General features: G+C 65.8%; 1 protein-coding gene across 9 annotated transcripts in view; it reads right to left on the bottom strand.

Moving 5' to 3' along the window:
* SLC4A2 (solute carrier family 4 member 2) overlaps window positions 1–15,995 on the bottom strand; it is a 104,796-nt gene extending 88,801 nt beyond the window's left edge. For 3 of the 9 annotated variants that reach the window (XM_075126132.1, XM_075126125.1, XM_075126123.1), the window contains exons 1-3: window positions 14,301–14,678; window positions 14,000–14,083; window positions 10,839–10,924 (exon numbers count right to left, since the gene is read on the bottom strand). The gene's annotated coding sequence lies outside the window, so the exon portion shown is untranslated. The other 6 variants (XM_075126129.1, XM_075126130.1, XM_075126127.1 and 3 more) reach the window with 5 other exon arrangements.
* Window positions 15,996–20,351: the final 4,356 nt, after the last annotated feature.

The following is a 20,351-nucleotide window of genomic DNA, read 5'->3' as shown; positions in this document are numbered from 1 at the left end:
CAAACTAGGCTGCCAGTGCCAGGTCTCTGTAACTGTTCCTCCGAGCCCCGCGCGGCTGCAGCAAACTCCCGCTGGGCACAGACGGCCTGCGGCTGGGCAGGGAGCCTGGCTCGCAGCACAAAGGAGCCCAACGTCCAGCACTGGCTCCAGAGCGGGGGTGGAAGAGAGGAGGAAAAGGGGCAGCAGAGGAGCAAATGTAACCACTTCGCCCGGGTCGGAATGGGAGGCGCTCAGCTACCCCGGCAAGTGTGAGGGGCTGGGAATTCGGCCCAAGCACCCAGCACCAGCAAGCGGGAGGAGAGGCCGGATCTGGCCCCAAAGGGGGGCTGGGGATCTGGTTCCAAAGAGGGGCTGGGGATCTGGCCCTAGAGCACCCAGCACCGGCAGGCGGGAGGAGAGGCCGGGACTGACCACAAAGGGGGGCTGGGGATCTGGGGATCTGGCCCTAGAGCACCCAGCACCGGCAGGCGGGAGGAGAGGCCGGGTCTGACCCCAAAGGGGGGCTGGGGATCCGGCTCCAAAGGGGGGCTGGGGATCTGGCTCCAGAGCACCCAGCACCGGCAGGCGGGAGGAGAGGCCGGGTCTGGCCCCAAAGGGGGGCTGGGGATCTGGCTCCAAAGGGGGGCTGGGGATCTGGCCCTAGAGCACCCAGCACCGGCAGGCGGGAGGAGAGGCCGGGTCTGACCCCAAAGGGGGGCTGGGGATCTGGCCCTAGAGCACCCAGCACCGGCAGGCGGGAGGAGAGGCCGGGTCTGACCCCAAAAGGGGGGCTGGGGATCTGGCTCTAGAGCACCCAGCACCGGCAGGCGGGAGGAGAGGCCGGATCTGGCCCCAAAGGGGGGCTGGGGATCTGGCCCTAGAGCACCCAGCACCAGCAGGGGAGAGGAGAGGCCGGGTCTGGCCCCAAACACGGGCTGGGGATCTGGCTCCAAAGGGGGGCTGGGGATCTGGCCCCAAAGGGGGGCTGGGGATCTGGCCCTAGCGCACCCAGCACCGGCAGGCCGGAGGAGAGGCCGGATCTGGCCCCAAAGGGGGGCTGGGGATCTGGCCCTAGCACACCCAGCACCGGCAGGGGAGAGGAGGGGCCGGATCCGGCCTCGCAGGGATTCCACAGGAGCCAAGTGGAGACGCTGGGGAATCTCGCCAAGTGCCAGGCCTGGAAAGGCAGCAGCAACTCCTCGGAGAATGCTCACTGGCCAAAAGGGTGCCGGAGCAGGACTCCAGACTGGGTCACCCTGCCTTCCATCTCCCCTGCAACAGGGCCCTTGCCAGAGCAGGTCCCACTGCCCAGACACTCTGCCCCACGGGCAGTGGAGAGAAGACAGCCCCGTCCTCCTGGTGCGCTCAGCCAGCCGAAGGGAAAGGCAGCAGCTCAGCACACGCCATGCTGGGGAGGGGCCCCTGCCCCCCTGCCAAGAGAGCTGTGCAGGAAACCACGTGATGTCACAGGAGTCCCCCCACTGGCCGGTTCTGTATCTGATACAACATCCTGCAGCAGTGAGTTGCACAGGTAGCTGGAATCGCAGGAAGGTCTGAGTCTCCAAGCCTGGGCTTTTGCAATTCCCTTCCCATGCTGCACCGACAAAGCGCTGGGCCTTCCCACCCACCAAGAGAGCACTGTGTCCGTCCAGCGCGCAGCTAAGCTCCCCCAGAGCAGCACCAATGAGTCACATGGCCATGGCTGGTGAGGAGACTGCATCCTGTCTGGGCGCACAAGGGCCAAGCCCCAGTTACACACGTCTGTCACCTGCCAGATGGTCTCAGCCGTGTTGCCTGGCTAAGTGCCAAGCCGCCGGCCCTGGGAAACTGACAAATACAGAGCGTGCAGCTCAGCTCAGCTGGTGAGCTGCCACCGGCTACGGGGAGCTTGTCGCACCCGGTGTCCACTCCTGCACTTGTACCCCCCAGAATAGCAGATCCAGGCCTCAATCCTTACCCTCCAGGTTATCTGAAAGGGTCCACAGCTCGGCTCTGCCCAGCGCATAGGCAGGGGACGGACCTTGCTCAGGGGCCAGTCCCAGCCTGGAGCGAACCCCACAGTACCCACAGACCAACCTAGAGCTCCCCGCCTTCCGCTCCCCATGCCAGGCGCACTCCTCTGGCCTGCCGTCTCTCCTACGCAGAGAGCACAGGGTATAAACAGCCTCCCCACCACGCCCATACTTACAGGAGGGGGGGCCTATCGCAGGAAGCTAGGACCCTGGAGGTCCTGGCGCACAGGCAGCTGCCCCCGAGCCCACAGTACGACCCTGTGGCCTTCCCAGGATTGGCTGCAGGAGCATGATGGATTTAGCGTAACAAGAAGTTTGGGGGGTGATCCCAGCCTGTAAGGGGCTACCTGGGGAACCAAGCTTTGATTGGGGCTCTTCCCTCAAGTAGACCCAGCCAAGCTCCAGTCACTGGACGAAGTTGGCCAGAACCAGGTCGGAGAGAAGGCGAGCATTTCTAACAGGGAGGGAAGGAAGCTGCTCACCAAGGGCTGCAGCCGAGCCTCCATTGCTGGCTGTCACGGAGTCCCTGGGCGATGCACTGGAACGGCTCCCTAAGAAGCCAGGCAGGACTCTGGGGAAGTCTCCTCTCGGGGAGCAGCCTGTCTGGAGGACACACAGCTCACACAGCTTCCACCTTCCTGGGTCTGACCACGGAGCATTCAGCATCCTCTGCCCCTCCGTTCGCTTCCCACAGTGAGTCCGCCCAGGCGGGGTCCTGGGGAAGCCAGAGGGTCCTGCACCCCAACTCGGCAGTCAGACGGGACTCTCAGCCGACCAGTAAAACAGAAGGTTTATTAGACGAAAGGAACATGGTCTAAAACAGAGCTTGTAGGTGCAGAGAACAGGACCCCTCAGCTGGGTCCATTTTGGGGGGCAGTGAGCCAGACAACCACGTCTGCACTTCACTCCATGTCCCAGCCAGCCCCAAACTGAAACTCCCTCCAGCCCCTCCTCCTCTGGGCTTTGTTCCTTCCCTTCCCTCCCCACCCCGCCAGGAGGTCACCTGATTCCTTTGTTTTCCAACGCTTTAGCTCTCACCTTGCAGGGGGAAGGGCCAGGCCATCAGTTGCCAGGAAACAGGGTGTCCGACATTCTCGGTGTCCAGACCCCTGCACCTCTAGGGCTCTGCAGTCATCATACGCCCTTATCCCGCCCCCTAGATACTTAAGAACTGCCTAGGAGAAACTGAGGCACCCCCACAATATTCAGAGGAAACATTAAGAACAGTCCCACTTCGTCACATCTCTCCCCCCTTTGAGACTGAACTGAGTGGGGTCACTTTAGCCGATGACCTGGGGAAGTTCGAAGCCACCAACGTTCCCATGGATGCCCCAGCATCTCTCCTATTCCTTGGTGGGAGTTACACCAGGCCCTTCCAGTTTCACACCCTCCCTTAGGTCGGGGGTGGTCGATAGCACTCGCAGGCTGCATGTGGGAAGGTTTATGCGGCCCATGACTTTTGCCACCCCAAACCCCCTAGGGGTCAAACTGGAATCGGGTCTTCTCCCAGCACTCCAGTCTGGAGGGCTGCAATTCAGGCTCTCTTGGTTAAGAGCCCCCATCCTGACCTGGGACACATACTGTTCACTTACAGAACTAGCATGGAGACATCCCCTTCTCCACAACAAGTTGGCCAAACACAGCCACTTGGTTATAGGACTGTTTAACTTTCTTAACAGCTTTCACTCCGTCTGAGCCCTTCTCAAAGCTCTCCACACTGGATCTTCCAACAGGAAAGTCAGTGGATCCATTCACAACAGAAAATTTCTGGCTGTTAGGAACTGAAACACTTTCACACCCTTCAGTTGCAGTAAGCTGCTTGCAAAGACTCCATGAGGATTCCTTTCCCTCGGGCTTTTCTATGCAACAATTCACCCCTCACAGAAGTTCTGCCCTTACCCTCTTCACCTAGGGCTTGCTCTAGAGGAACACTTTCCTGAGCAACAACAGACTCTTGCTGGGTTTCACTTACATCCAGAATCACCTCTGGCCCATCCGGCGGATTCCTCCACAATCCCCTTTCAGGCAAACTCACAGACTTCCTAGATAAAAGGTCAGAAGCATTCTCCTTCCCTTTGCCACACACAAGTTCATGAATCTTTTCCTTCTTGCTACAGGTTTCCACATGCTCAGTAGGTAACATAATCAGATCACCTTCCTGCTCTCCTTGTGTCCTGGCTAGGTGTGACGCAGCAGGGAAGGGGGAGTGTTGACCTGGGAATGTGGCAGGGGAGTTTCACTGCTGATGGGAGACCTGAGAGCCTGTAACCTGAGACAGGAGGGAGAGGGGGAGGTAACACCTCTGCCCGGGAATCTGGACAAAGGCTGCAGGAGGGAGCCTTCTGGGGGGGGGGGGGGGGGGGGTTGGTTTCAGTTTGGTGCTCGGTGCTGGAACGCAGGGAACCCCAGGGCTGGGGTCTAAGCTCCCTGCCCCCCAGAAGTGTTTGACTGAGGGGTCCTGGTTGTACCCACAAACTCTGTTTTAGACTGTGTTCCTATTGTCCAATAAACCTTCTGTTTTACTGGCTGGCTGAGAGTCACAGTGATCCCAGGAAGAGGGGTGCAGGCCCCGGACTCCCCCACACTCCGTGACACTAGGATCTCACTCTGATTAGACAGAGTTGCTACACCCTTTCCCAACAACACACTAGCCACAGGCAAAATACAAGCACCAGAATTGTCTGGGCTCTGGGATTTTACATAGACACTAACTGGATGCGACCTAGTTACAGGGCCATTCTCCCGAGTAGACACAAACTTAGGACTATTCCCTTCCTGGGCTTTAGTTGAATCCAGAACCAACTCTGAGACAACTGCACCATTCTCAACCATCACAGGCTGAAAGGCCCCTTCAGTCTGCTCCACAGAGAAAGAAGAGCCGGACACACTTTCTCCTTTCCCGGACACACAGCTTGGGATCTCTTTCCCCTTGTCCCAGCACACAGGGCTGGTCACAGACAACTGCTTGGAGATGGGAGTAGCTCCCTCCATAGCCAAGTCAATACCCCTGACAGACACAGACACATTTCCTTCACTGTCACAATTCTCCACCCAGCTAACAGGTAAGGTCCAGGGACACTCACCTTCCACTCTCCTCGCCTTCCCACCCTGCTGACTAGACAAAGCCATCAGCTCACAAGGCTGCCTAGGCTCATCCACACTTTCCTTACCAAGCACCTTGCCACTCCCCACAGATCCCCTGCCCGTGTCTCCCCCCCCTCAGCTGGGGTCTCAGCTCCCACTGTGCTCAGCGCTGCCCTTGCTGTCCCAGTGGGGGTAGTCAGCGAGCTCGCTGCTTTCCTCACTGCATCAGAGCCAGCGTGAGCCCCCTGAGCCCCCTCCCCAGTGTGCAAGGGGGCAGGGAGCATCTCTCTGTCTCACCCAACCCCAGGGGTCTGGTTACGGGCAGGCAGGTAGCCTGAGCCTAGCAGCTCCTCCCCCATGCCAGCCGGGTCATCTGCATTTTCACTGACCATTTCCCTCTCCACCGGATTCAAATTCAAACCCTTGGCCATTACAGGAGCAGGGCCTGGATCCTGTCCCAAAGAGAGACAATCACCCCACAACAGGGTCTCACAGCTGATATCCTGGAGAGCCCCAACCACCAGCCAGCCCCACCCCTCCTGGGTCTGCACAGGGATCTGGGCCATAGGCAGGGCGAGGGGCTTCATCCCTGGGACCCTCACCCAGCTCACACAGCCCCTCAGCATTAAAGGTTGCACCTCCCGGGGCCTGACAACAGTTCTCTCTGTCCCAGGATCTCGCCACCCCAGGAATGTCTCCCCATTGACCGTCACCTTCTGCTCCCACTGGGGGTCCGAGGTGCCTGAGCCCAGGAGACTCCAAACAGACATAGGTTGGGGTCAGGAGTGGGAGCCTGTCCACCTCCCCACATATCTCGCTGACGGAGTCTGTGGCCTTGGGACCCAGCAAGGGATCTAGACACCAGGGCTGTTCCGCAGGGTCCCCCTGGTTCAGATCTCCAGCCTGCTCAAAGGCAGTGAGATGGCATCCACATCCCCCCCATCCTTAACCAGGGGCAGCAATTTAGTCTCGAGGTTCCCTGCGGAACTGGCCCCCCGGGATCTATCCCCACTCACCCCGGGGAGGTCCCCTAGGCCTCTCCGCTCCCCCACCGCCAGTTCATGCTGCTGCTGCTTCTGCAGCTCTTTCTCGGGCTCTCGCTGTCTCTCACAGTCCTCTGGCTCTCTCGCACTCAGCTCCAATCCCATCCATCTCCGATCCCCCGATGAGGAACCCGATCGTGAAGACCCCCGTCTGGTTGGGGACAGGAGTCTTGGGGATGCCTGGCTACCACTCCAGCTGCTCCCAGGTCCTGCTATAGCCCCATTTGGGGTCAGGAGTCTGTTCCTTAGAGCGGTCATCCTCCTCCAGCTGCACGATTAACTGTGCTTTGGTGAACTTTCCAACGCTCAACCCTCTCTTTTTGCACAGGGTTACAATGTCCTTCTTCAGGAGACGGTGACAGGCCATCACTCCGCTCTTCCCAAGTTGTTGTGGACTCACAGGCCTGTGTGCTCTCAGCTCCCCACGGTTTCCAGGAAGAACCCCTAGTGTGCCAGCCCTTCTCGAGGTCACCTCCTCTTTGCCAGGGTCGAGCTGCAGACTCCTCCGCCCCTGGGACCGCTCGCTACAATCCCCAGGGGAACCCTGTTACTGCAAAAGTCCTTCTCTCTCCCAGGGCCACGCCGCAGGCTCCTCTGCCCCTGAGACTGCTCACCGCAGTCCCCAGGGGGACCCCATTACCGCACAGTCCTTCTCACTGGTCACACACTCCCAGGGGTTAACCACCCCCCGAAACCGCTCCTCGCTGAGCCTTCAGCACGCCTGGTCCTCGGCAATCCCCCTTCGTGTTACTGCTCCCCAGTCACTTAGTGCAGGAAGCGCCTCCACGGGGTGCAGTACATCCCACCTCTGCCACCAGTTGTCACGGTGTCCCCGGGCGATGCTCTGGAACTGCTCCCTACGAAGCCAGGCAGGACTCTGGGGCAGTCTCCTTTCTGTGAGCAGCCTGTCTTCAGGACACACAGCTCACACGGCTTCCACCTTCCTGGGTCTGACCTCTGAGCATTCAGCCTCCTCTGCCCCTCCGTGAGCTTCCCACAGTGAGTCCGCCCAGGCGGGGTCCTGGGAAAGCCAGAGGGCCCTGCACCCCAACTCCGCAGTCAGACGGGACTTTCAGCCAGCCAGTAAAACAGAAGGTTTATCAGATGACAGGAACATGGTCTAACACAGAGCTTGCAGGTGCAGAGAACAGGACCCCTCAGCGGGTTCCATTTTGGGGGGCAGGGAGCCAGACAACCACGTCTGCCCTTCACTCCATGTCTCCAGCCAACCCCAAACTGAAACTCCCTCCAGCCCCCCCCCACTCCTCCTCTGGGCTTTGTCCCTTTCCCGGACCAGGTCACCTGATTCCTTTGTTCTCCAACCCTTTAGCTCTCACCTTGCAGGGGGAAGGGCCCAGGCCGCCAGCTGCCAGGAAACAGGGTGTTGGCCATTCTCTGTGGCCAGACCCCTGCACACACCTGCCCTCTAGGGCTCTGCAACAATCATACGCCCTTACCCCACCACCTAGATACTTAAAAACTGCATAGGGGAAACTGAGGCACCCCCACACTGTTCAGAGGAAACATTAAGAACAGTCCCGCTTCGTCACATCGGCAACATTAAATCAGGCTTGGCTGCTTTTCTAAAAGCCCTACTCTAGTCCAGCCGGGAATCAATGCAGGGCAGCCCTGGGGCTGAGGTCAGACTACAGGATCACAGGCCCCAGAACCGTTGGTCCCCTTGGGGAGGGGGAGAGATGGAGGACAAGCCGCCCACCGCAGACACTAGGCATGGCGTTGGCTCAGACACCCCAGTGTGGAGAGCTGCATACAGACGTGAACAGCTCGGGGGCAGAGAAAGTGCTGCAGCCTTCCAGCCTGAAACACCCGCTCAGGAACCTCACAAAATACCTCCCAATGAAGGGGGCACAAGGATGGTATGGGGGGGCAGGGAGGCTGCAGTATTTTCTGCATCCATCAGTCCAGTGCTCCTGGGCACAAGGCGCTCGCAGCTCCAGCCTGGCACTGCTGAACTGGTGCCGTTTGCTCCACGTCCAGGGGACTTTGCCATGCTGGACGCCCCCAGAGGAGCTCTTAGCGCTGACGCTGCTGAGCACCAGGGCCCGGGGAGCCGGCCCTGGCAGTAGCGGTGTGGGCTGGTGGGCTTTCCTCGCGGCGGGAAGGGCTGCCCGGCCCAGCGCTGGGGGCCCCTCCTCCCCTCTTGTCAAGTCTCCTGGTCACTCGCCCAAATGCCAGGGACTCCAGAGCTCTCAAGGCCAATCCCATGCTCAGTCAGCCCCCCTGACGGAGCCCCTATGCCCCCCTAGCCGGCTCCCAGGAGCTCTGGGATCCAGGGACCAGAGCCGAGCACAGAGTCTCAGGGAGTTTCTCCAGAGTCTCCCAGAGGGGCTGTCCCCTCTCAGCCCTGGAGCAGAGCTCTGTGTCCACAGCCCCCATGCTCCCTGGGGCTCCAGCCCCTCCTGCAGCCACCACGCCCGATCTGCTGCCCCAGCCACCCCGCCCTCGCTACGGCAGCCAGCAGAGCAGGCCAGGACTCCCTGCTACTACTCATGCCTTCGCCTTCCCTTGTGAATCGTCACCGCAAGACTCACATCCTCCCCGCCCAAACTGTCCTGGTGAACCCAGCAAGACCCTGCAAGCCCCCGGAGTGGAGGAGAGTCCCCCTGCAGCCCATGCCAGCCGGAGGGGTTTCCTTGTGGAGAGACCCCCAGGCCGCCCCACCCCTTCAGGTAGCTGCAGCAAAGACACTGTTAGCTATTCCCTGCATCTGGGGGGCCTCCTGCCACCACCCCTCATGGCTAGGGGGTCCCCAGGCCAGCAGGGAAGGACTCGGAAGGTTATTAACGCACCCAGCCCCACAGCAGGGCTGGGAGGGCAGGAGGCAGAGCGAAGCAGCCTAGCTGGGCACCCCTCCCCTACAGAACAAGGCAGCTCAGCTGGGCATGGGGACAGTGCTAGGTAGGGCCCTGACAGGTGGGACCCACCAGCCCCCAAGAGCACTGTCTGCTCCGCAGCGCACGCAGGCACACCCGGACCAGCGCCCATCTGCCCGGCTCAGGGACCAAGAGCAGCGACAGCCGCAGACCCAAGGACAAGCCTGGCAAACCCCCGGCTGCAGCTCCACTGCCAAAGGACCTGCGCTAAGCTGGATGGAGTCCGTCTGCACCCACCCCCATTGGGCTGCAGCCTGGACAGAGCAGAGACAGGTGCCGCTCTGACTGCTGGGAGCCAAGGGAGCCATCCAAGCACTGCGCCCTGGAGCAGGGGGTTTGCCACCCTGCCTCCCCGTGGCGCCTGCCCGGGCAGAAGCCGCAACAGAAGGAAACGGACTGAGATGTCACCCAGAGGGCTGTGCCGGGAGGAGACTAACAGGTGCCAGCCAGGGAGGATCATTAGGGCAATGAAATCCCTCTGCCTTTGGCAGCCTGCTTGAAGCACTCCAGTGACCCCGAAGAGCCTGAAAGGCGGCTGGGCGCCCAGCCCCCTGAGGGCAGTGGGGCTAATTGCTCTAACAGGCAGGGACGCACTGACCGTGCTCAGCACAGACCCCCCACCCCCCCCAGCAGCTGAGGGAGGCTCAGACAGGCTGTACCGTAGGAGCACCAAGGCCAGGCCCTTCCCTCTTCCAGCCAGGCCTTCCTGGCTGCCACACGAAGTGACCCGACGCCACGGGAGCCATCCTAATGAGAGCCCGAGCTGCGGGAGGAGCAAATCCCAGCCTGGAGCAGCCCCATCCCCACACGGCCAACGCCAGTCCCCAGCAGCCTAGAGCACTCAACCTCCATGCAGCTTCGGGAGCCCTCGCCCCTTTGCCCCCCGCACTGCCAGCACCCTGGGATCCTGGCCCCACTGCTACCCCCATCCCCGTGCCACTCCCCACACACTGCCAGCGCTTCGGGAGCCCCCGCCCCTTCGCCCCCCGCACTGCCAGCGCCCTGGGACCCTGGCCCCACTGCTACCCCCATCCCCCTGCCACTCCCCACACACTGCCAGCGCTTCGGGAGCCCCCGCCCCTTCGCCCCCCGCACTGCTGCCCCCCCCGCCACCCCACACAAAGCTGGCATCACCCCCGCCCGTCGGCTCCTCCAATACCCCCGCCACACGGCCAGCGCCTCAGCCCAGCAGGCCGGGCTGTGGAGAACGCACTCATCTTCTTCCACCCAGCGGTGACACCCTGGGCCCTGCAGACAGACGCTGCGGCAGGACACCGGCTCTGGGGCCCGCGCCGCAGGCAGCAGAAAGCCACGTCCGGCACAGCAACAAGAGAGAGGAATCGGGCTGGACAAGTGCCCCGAACATCACTCAACCGCTCCCAGCATTACGGAGCCACGCGGCGCCGCCCTCACCCAGTGCGGACCACGGCACAGAGCTGGGGCGGGAAGCCCAGGGGGGTGCAGGACAGAGCTGGGGAGGGGAGCCCTGGGCTGCAAGAGCAGGGTCTGCGAGTCAGGAGTGAGAAACGCTACAGTTGGACGGAGGAGCCCCAGGCTGGAAGACAGGAGGCTGGAAGGTGGGACAGCGACAGAGCTGAGGAGATACCTGGCTCAGAGGTACACCTTGCAGCCCAGAACTGTCCCCCCGTCCATGGCTGTCAGCCTGCCTTGGGAGGTCTCTGAAGCAGAGAACAGCTACAGTACCCGGGAGGGTCTACCCAACATCATCGTCCTATGTCAAGCCAAACGTCCGGAGCTTTCCGCGCGCTCCCTGTGCCCAGCAAGGGAGCCACCTCCGCCGGGGTGCGGCGTCTGGACAGACTCACCTGAACAAAGACTTCCAGCTCGGCTGGAGTTCAGGACGTGCAGTGCAGAGAAGGGACGGATCTGCCCAGCACCATTCCACCAGTCACTGAAATACAGAAAGGATAGTAAGGGGTTAACAGCAGTGCCCCTTGCCCCAGGGATACCCCTCCCCACTTCACTGCCTCCCCCAGCCCCTGCTTCTCTCCGGGTGATACCAACCCCAGCCCTCGGGCGCGAGTGCCGAGCACAGGAACGCCGACCGGAACAAAGTGGCTCCGGTCACAACTGTATGGCACGATCGCTCCCCAAAGCATGCTGGGAGAAGACTCGCAGAGCCAGGGTGGGTCCGGGCATTAGACACGGGATTGAGACCCTCAAGGGGACTCTGGCTCCAATCCGGCCCCAGGGCATGGAGAACAGCTGGCTCGGGGGGCAGGGAATGGGGACACGGGGCTTTTCCCCTCTAGGGGACACTGGCGCCGACCCTGCCCCAAGGCAGGGGACCGGCCGGCTCAGGGGAGGTGTAAGGACACAGAGAATGTCATGTCTGGAGCACCAGTTCAGGGTGATCCAGGCATTCCCAGCTTCCAGGCTTGATTGCTGAGACTGATTATAGAGGTTCTCTGAAAGCCACTTGTTAGGGCTGCGTGTTGAAATAGGCTTCAAATCCCTGTTTCTGGCCCTGCTCCAGAGGTTCCTTGACCCAAACGACCATCACTCACATTCGAAGGCCAGAAGAGACCCATTTGCCCAGAGAACCTCACCACGGCTGGTAAGGGAGCGGCCACCCCCCGATTCCAGCAGCCAACCCACCTCTGTGGCGTGTGCTAGAGCGGGCCTGGCAGAGAGTCGCCAGGTGTGAGGGGCAGGTGAATGGCGCAAGGCAGGCTGATGTTTCTGGGGCGGCAGGGTTCAGCTGTGCCGGTGGAAAGGGGGAGCCTCTGGCTGGGCCAGGGGTAGATCCACATTCATCTCCTTGCACTTGTAGGTACGAGTCAGGCATGCCACGTGTGCCGCAAACCGAACTGCTTCGCACCCGAACGTGCATCACACCTCAAGTCGCAGCAGGACAGCCTCAGAAAGCGCCCACTGGTGCAGAACGCAGCAGCCTGTCTGCTCAGCAGCGTAGGGCTGGCTCCGGTAACAGTGCTCCACTCTGCGTCTTCTCCCCACGGAACAGAAGCGAATTCAAGGTCTCTGTCCTGATTTGCAAAGGCCTCCATGGGGCTGGCCCTCGCTCCGAGAGCCCTTGTGACAAAGTGGGAATTTTTTTGTGAAAACTGTGCGCGCCTCGGTTTCCCCTACACTTTGCACAGCTGCGGGGGGAGGGGGAGAGATTACCAGCTGGATGGAATGAAGAGTCATTAAGGAACTGGTTGAAACCACCCCAGATCACCAAGGGGGTCAGCGAGACAATGGAGTTGCAGCTACTCAAGGATTTTGCAGAGTTGAGATCCCAGCTGAAGAACAAAGGGCTGAGGTGTGAGTGTTGGCTTACGCTATCTCATCTGGGAACTGACTAAGAAAAGACGGAGAGCCTGAAAATGGGGTTCCCGGCAGCTTGGCTGGTGCGCAGGGCTGACCTGCATGGACTCGCCTTTGCCCTCAGGTCTCTGTGCTGACCTAAGGACGGCCGATGCCATATGCCATATGCCGGGTGACTAATAAACCCGACTGGTTTGAGTGTCACTGTAAACACTGAGGTGCAGTGGTCCCTGCAAAGGGGGTGAGTCTCGGCCACGAGTCTGGCTCGGTTGCTCTCGCTGGGCAGAGCTCCTGGGGTGCAGCAGGGTGCTGGCACCCCAGAGGTTCAGTTAGCAGGCAATGAGGCCTGCCCTGGAGGCTGAGACCCCTGGGGCTCCAGCACACTGAACGGGCTCCTCCATCAGACTGTTGCGAAATGGGAGGTGTTGACCCGATCCTGTGGGTACAAGACTCCCCTCCCCTCCCCAACCCCAAGCTCACACCACAGCTCAGTTCTAACAGAACAATTCAACTGTCGCCCAAATGGAGAAGACTCACAAGTGCAGGAGACAACTTTCTAGGAACTGGCCCTAGCCTCAGGAACTCTCTGACACAAGGGAAGAGACGCCTGTAGCCGTCAGACTCGGCTTCCTCTCGAGCCAGGTTAAAGGCAAATAAACCTGGTACCCACTGAAGCCATCTCTCTCTGACGGGCAAGGCAGGCAGAGGGATCGTTGCAGTTCTGTTTTTAACTCCTAGGGCGGTGCTCAGTCAGCGAGGGGACGATACAATTCGAGGCGGCGGAGTGGAGCCGCAGGAGACAGCGCTGTGTAGCAGGGAGTGGCTGGAGAGAAGGTGACAGCGATCAGGCAAGGGACAGTCAGGGCACAGACACAGGGAAAGGGAGACCAAGCTGACAACGAGTCTATGGGCAGGGGAGACAGGAGCTGTCATGGAGATGCCAGGTAGCGGAGAGGGGTCCGGAGAGAGGCGGCTGGACACCTCAGAGCAGAAAGGCAGAGGCCCGGTCCAGAGAGATTTGAGAGGCCCCAGTGTACCGCTGGCAGTGGAAACGCTGGGGCAGATGAGGCCTCCAAGAGGACAAACCTGAGCGACACCAACAGGCCTGGGGGAGCGAGCAGCCCCGCCAGCGACAGGAGAGCCAGCGAGGCATGGAAACAAGCAGGCAGGAAGAGGAAGGAGTGCAGACTTACAGCGTGGAGGAGGGGGCCAAGGAGAGCCAAAGCCAGCTTGGAGGGGAGCAGGCAGAGAGCTGGAGGAGACCCAGCCCAGGCCCAGAGAGTGGGAGGAAGCGGGCTAGGCGGGCGCAAAACGGCAGGAGGGGACGCGGTCAGGGGTTACGGGCTGACCGGGCACGTGGGAACAGCGGGAGGAGGAAGAAAGTTCTTGGGAGTTAGTGACAAGTTTGTTTCCTTTACAGCTGGCAAGGCCCGAGGAAGTCGGGGGGGCAGCAGCGAGCGGGGGCTGGAGGCGAGAGAGCGACTGAGGAAGGAGAAGCTGCATAAGCTGGGGACGGAGAGGATGCCGGAGCAGTCACAGGATGCTCCCTGGCGGCTGCACAGGAACCCAGGCCGTGCAAAGCAGGGTCCAGTTTTGGGGGGGTGATCTCCCCTCTGCGCCCTCAGTCAGGGCCCTTGCCTGGGGAATTCCCCACCATCAGAAGCTCTCCCCGTCCAGGGTACTAGGCTAGACTCACCTCCTTCCACGAGGGCTACGGTGTGGCCCTGGCCCGGGGGCGCTCCAGGAGGAAATCACTGATGGGATCCTTCTCCAACAGAGGCTGCAGGGCAAGAGGGAGAGTTTGTTCCTCTTCCTGGAGGGAATGAACATGCTTCTAAGGTTACGCAAGAGCCCCATCCCACGGGGAGCCGCCTCCCAGCTGGGCACCAGCGAATAGCACCTGCCCACCCCCACGCCCACACCACCAGCCCGGGAGAGCCCACCCCCTGGTGCCGAGCCCAGGGCTGTTCACGCCAGGGGGGCTCAGAGTCACTGACCCTGTTACTCCAAGAGGGAAACCGGCGCCCACACAGGACAGACGCCAGCCTGAGGGCACGTCACCATCCGAAGCGGATCCAGCGTGAGCTGCTACCCTGCCCGCACTCCAGCAGGCCTGGGGAAAGCGAGGCAGGGGACCTGGCAGGGATTCCCGGGCAATTCTCCTTCCCTTCGCTTCCTTCCTGACACCTGCCCCCGCCCCGGCAAGCTCTGCAGCCTGGCACCCCCGGCCTCCACTGGGCTCTGCGCCCCCCTGGCCTGCGGGGCGGCATTTCCAGCAGCTGCAGCTCATGGCACAGCGACGCCCCCTTCTGGGAGCTGCCACAACACAGAGAATTAGCATGACCGGAACCAGGCACTGCTCTGCCCCACATCCTCCCAATCTCCCCGCCCCACTGCACACCCCCTGCCCCCACCATTCCCTCAGTATCCCCCTCGACTCCCCACAGGCCCTGTTCATCATGCTCGCCCTTTCAGATTTCTGTCCCCCCCCAGCCACTCCCCCCAGCACCCTGGCCATCCCCCTGCTCAGCCAGGCCATGCCCCCGGACCCATATCCCCCCCGCAGCTCCCTAGCCATTCCCCCGCTCAGCCAGGCCATGCCCCCCACCCCATATCCCCCCCCAGCTCCCTGGCTATTCCCCCTGCTCAGCCAGGCCATGCCCCCCACCCATATCCCCCCAGCTCCCTGGCCATTCCCCCCTTTAGCCAGGCCATGCCCGCCACCCCATATCCCCCCCGCAGCTCCCTAGCCATTCCCCCGCTCAGCCAAGCCATGCCCCTCACCTCATATCCCCCCCCCACGCTCCCTGGCCATTCCCCCGCTCAGCCAAGCCATGCCCCTCACCTCATATCCCCCCCACACGCTCCCTGGCCATTCCCCCCCCCTCAGCCAGGCCATGCCATGCCCTCCACCCCATATCCCCCCCCCCCCCCCAGCTCCCTGGCCATCCCCCCGCCCCGCCAAGCCATGACCTCCACACCATCCATCCCCCCTGCCCCGCCAGGCCATGACCTCCACGCCATCCATCCCCCCCCCCGCCCATCTAGGCCATGCCTCCCACCCCATGCATCCTCCCGCCACATATCCCCCCCCAGCTCCCTGGCAATCCCCCCGCTCAGCCAGGCCATGCCCCCCACCCCATCCATCCCCCCCTAGCTCCCTGGCCACCCCCCTGCTCAGCCAGGCCATCCCACGCATCCTCCCGCCCCATACCCCCCCCAGCTCCCTGGCCACCCCCCTGCTCAGCCAGGCCATGCCCCCCACCCCATCCATCCCCCCCTAGCTCCCTGGCCACCCCCCTGCTCAGCCAGGCCATCCCACGCATCCTCCCGCCCCATACCCCCCCCCAGCTCCCTGGCCACCCCCCCTCTCAGCCAGGCCATGCCCCCCACCCCATCCATCCATCCATCCATCCCCCCCGCCCCATATCCCCCCCAGCTCCCTGGCCACCCCCCTGCTCAGCCAGGCCATCCCACGCATCCTCCCGCCCCATACCCCCCCCCAGCTCCCTGGCCACCCCCCCTCTCAGCCAGCCGGCGCCCCCCGGCTCCACTCCCCCAGTCATTCCCCCCCCACGGGCTGCGGGCTCCTGAGCGGGCATCGGGGCCGCGCTTCCCGCGCGCGGAGCTCGCTCCCGCCCCAACCTACCGGAGGCGGCTCCTCCTCCGCGTGCCCGGGGATGAGCTGGGCCAGCGCGCGCCCGAGGCAGGGGGCGGGGCCAGCGGAGGAGCGATGCGCGTCCCGAGCGCTGAAACTTTCCACGTGTCAGGAGAATGCGCGTGCCCGACCGCCCGAGGAGCCCCCGGGCCCCCACCCGCCCCGAGCCCCCCAGCTCCCAGCCCCCCAGATCCCAGCCCCCTGCCCCAAGACCCCCCACCCGCCCCGAGCCCCCCAGCTCCCAGCCCCCCAGATCCCAGCCCCCTGCCCCAAGACCCCCCACCCGCCCCGAGCCCCGCAGCTCCCAGCCCCCCAGATCCCAGCCCCCTGCCCCAAGACCCCCCACCCGCCCCGAGCCCCGCAGCTCCCAGCCCCCCAGATCCCAGCCCCCTGCCCCAAGACCCCCCACCCGCCCCGAGCCCCCCAGATCCCAGCCCCCCAGATCCCAGCCCCCTGCCCCAAGACCCCCCACCCGCCCCGAGCCCCGCAGCTCCCAGCCCCCCAGATCCCAGCCCCCTGCCCCAAGACCCCCCACCCGCCCCGAGCCCCCCAGATCCCAGCCCCCCAGATCCCAGCCCCCTGCCCCAAGACCCCCCACCCGCCCCGAGCCCCGCAGCTCCCAGCCCCCCAGATCCCAGCCCCCTGCCCCAAGACCCCCCACCCGCCCCGAGCCCCCCAGCTCCCAGCCCCCCAGATCCCAGCCCCCTGCCCCAAGACCCCCCACCCGCCCCGAGCCCCGCAGCTCCCAGCCCCCCAGATCCCAGCCCCCTGCCCCAAGACCCCCCACCCGCCCCGAGCCCCGCAGCTCCCAGCCCCCCAGATCCCAGCCCCCTGCCCCAAGACCCCCCACCCGCCCCGAGCCCCCCAGATCCCAGCCCCCCAGATCCCAGCCCCCTGCCCCAAGACCCCCCACCCGCCCCGAGCCCCGCAGCTCCCAGCCCCCCAGATCCCAGCCCCCTGCCCCAAGACCCCCCACCCGCCCCGAGCCCCCCAGCTCCCAGCCCCCCAGATCCCAGCCCCCTGCCCCAAGACCCCCCACCCGCCCCGAGCCCCGCAGCTCCCAGCCCCCCAGATCCCAGCCCCCTGCCCCAAGACCCCCCACCCGCCCCGAGCCCCCCAGCTCCCAGCCCCCCAGATCCCAGCCCCCTGCCCCAAGACCCCCCACCCGCCCCGAGCCCCCCAGCTCCCAGCCCCCCAGATCCCAGCCCCCTGCCCCAAGACCCCCCACCCGCCCCGAGCCCCGCAGCTCCCAGCCCCAAGACCCCCCACCCGCCCCGAGCCCCGCAGCTCCCAGCCCCCCAGACCCCAGCCCCCTGCCCCAAGACCCCCCACCCGCCCCACACACAGACCCCCCACCCGCCCCGAGCCCCCCAGCTCCCAGCCCCCCAGATCCCAGCCCCCTGCCCCAAGACCCCCCACCCGCCCCAAGCCCCGCAGCTCCCAGCCCCCCAGATCCCAGCCCCCTGCCCCAAGACCCCCCACCCGCCCCGAGCCCCCCAGATCCCAGCCCCCTGCCCCAAGACCCCCCACCCGCCCCGAGCCCCCCAGCTCCCAGCCCCCCAGATCCCAGCCCCCTGCCCCAAGACCCCCCACCCGCCCCGAGCCCCGCAGCTCCCAGCCCCCCAGATCCCAGCCCCCTGCCCCAAGACCCCCCACCCGCCCCGAGCCCCCCAGCTCCCAGCCCCCCAGATCCCAGCCCCCTGCCCCAAGACCCCCCACCCGCCCCGAGCCCCGCAGCTCCCAGCCCCAAGACCCCCCACCCGCCCCGAGCCCCGCAGCTCCCAGCCCCCCAGACCCCAGCCCCCTGCCCCAAGACCCCCCACCCGCCCCACACACAGACCCCCCACCCGCCCCGAGCCCCCCAGCTCCCAGCCCCCCAGATCCCAGCCCCCTGCCCCAAGACCCCCCACCCGCCCCGAGCCCCGCAGCTCCCAGCCCCAAGACCCCCCACCCGCCCCGAGCCCCGCAGCTCCCAGCCCCCCAGACCCCAGCCCCCTGCCCCAAGACCCCCCACCCGCCCCACACACAGACCCCCCACCCGCCCCGAGCCCCCCAGCTCCCAGCCCCCCAGATCCCAGCCCCCTGCCCCAAGACCCCCCACCCGCCCCGAGCCCCGCAGCTCCCAGCCCCCCAGATCCCAGCCCCCTGCCCCAAGACCCCCCACCCGCCCCGAGCCCCCCAGATCCCAGCCCCCTGCCCCAAGACCCCCCACCCGCCCCGAGCCCCCCAGCTCCCAGCCCCCCAGATCCCAGCCCCCTGCCCCAAGACCCCCCACCCGCCCCGAGCCCCGCAGCTCCCAGCCCCCCAGATCCCAGCCCCCTGCCCCAAGACCCCCCACCCGCCCCGAGCCCCGCAGCTCCCAGCCCCCCAGATCCCAGCCCCCTGCCCCAAGACCCCCCACCCGCCCCGAGCCCCCCAGCTCCCAGCCCCCCAGATCCCAGCCCCCTGCCCCAAGACCCCCCACCCGCCCCGAGCCCCCCAGCTCCCAGCCCCCCTGCCCCAAGACCCCCCACCCGCCCCGAGCCCCGCAGCTCCCAGCCCCCTGCCCCAAGATCCCCCACCCGCCCCGAGCCCCGCAGATCCCAGCCCCCCAGATCCCAGCCCCCTGCCCCAAGACCCCCCACCCGCCCCGAGCCCCGCAGCTCCCAGCCCCCCAGATCCCAGCCCCCTGCACCAAGACCCCCCACCCACCCCGAGCCCCGCAGCTCCCAGCCCCCTGCCCCAAGACACCCACCCGCCCCGAGCCCCCCAGCTCCCAGCCCCCCAGATCCCAGCCCCCTGCCCCAAGACCCCCCACCCGCCCCGAGCCCCCCAGCTCCCAGCCCCCCAGATCCCAGCCCCCTGCCCCAAGACCCCCCACCCGCCCCGAGCCCCCAACTCCCAGCCCCCCAGATCCCAGCCCCCTGCCCCAAGACCCCCCACCCGCCCCGAGCCCCGCAGCTCCCAGCCCCCCAGATCCCAGCCCCCTGCCCCAAGACCCCCCACCCGCCCCGAGCCCCCCAGCTCCCAGCCCCCCAGATCCCAGCCCCCTGCCCCAAGACCCCCCACCCGCCCCGAGCCCCCCAGCTCCCAGCCCCCCAGATCCCAGCCCCCTGCCCCAAGACCCCCCACCCGCCCCGAGCCCCCAACTCCCAGCCCCCCAGATCCCAGCCCCCTGCCCCAAGACCCCCCACCCGCCCCGAGCCCCGCAGCTCCCAGCCCCCCAGATCCCAGCCCCCTGCCCCAAGACCCCCCACCCGCCCCGAGCCCCGCAGCTCCCAGCCCCCCAGATCCCAGCCCCCTGCCCCAAGACCCCCCACCCGCCCCGAGCCCCGCAGCTCCCAGCCCCCCAGATCCCAGCCCCCTGCCCCAAGACCCCCCACCCGCCCCGAGCCCCGCAGCTCCCAGCCCCCTGCCCCAAGACCCCCCACCCGCCCCGAGCCCCCCAGCTCCCAGCCCCCCAGATCCCAGCCCCCTGCCCCAAGACCCCCCACCCGCCCCGAGCCCCCCAGCTCCCAGCCCCCCAGATCCCAGCCCCCTGCCCCAAGACCCCCCACCCGCCCCGAGCCCCCCAGCTCCCAGCCCCCCAGATCCCAGCCCCCTGCCCCAAGACCCCCCACCCGCCCCGAGCCCCGCAGCTCCCAGCCCCCCAGATCCCAGCCCCCTGCCCCAAGACCCCCCACCCGCCCCGAGCCCCGCAGCTCCCAGCCCCCCAGATCCCAGCCCCCTGCCCCAAGACCCCCCACCCGCCCCGAGCCCCGCAGCTCCCAGCCCCCTGCCCCAAGACCCCCCACCCGCCCCGAGCCCCCCAGCTCCCAGCCCCCCAGATCCCAGCCCCCTGCCCCAAGACCCCCCACCCGCCCCGAGCCCCCCAGCTCCCAGCCCCCCAGATCCCAGCCCCCTGCCCCAAGACCCCCCACCCGCCCCACACACAGACCCCCCACCCGCCCCGAGCCCCCCAGCTCCCAGCCCCCCAGATCCCAGCCCCCTGCCCCAAGACCCCCCACCCGCCCCGAGCCCCCCAGCTCCCAGCCCCCCAGATCCCAGCCCCCTGCCCCAAGACCCCCCACCCGCCCCGAGCCCCGCAGCTCCCAGCCCCCCAGATCCCAGCCCCCTGCCCCAAGACCCCCCACCCGCCCCGAGCCCCCCAGCTCCCAGCCCCCCAGATCCCAGCCCCCTGCCCCAAGACCCCCCACCCGCCCCACACACAGACCCCCCACCCGCCCCGAGCCCCCCAGCTCCCAGCCCCCTGCCCCAAGACCCCCCACCCGCCCCACACACAGACCCCCCACCCGCCCCGAGCCCCCCAGCTCCCAGCCCCCTGCCCCAAGACCCCCCACCCGCCCCGAGCCCCCCAGCTCCCAGCCCCCCAGATCCCAGCCCCCTGCCCCAAGACCCCCCACCCGCCCCG

This window comes from Caretta caretta, chromosome 2 (genome assembly GCF_965140235.1).
Source record: "Caretta caretta isolate rCarCar2 chromosome 2, rCarCar1.hap1, whole genome shotgun sequence".
NCBI lineage: Eukaryota > Metazoa > Chordata > Testudines > Cheloniidae > Caretta > Caretta caretta.
The sequence above is the reverse complement of the archived record's forward strand: the minus strand, read 5'-3'. Positions and strand labels throughout refer to the sequence as shown.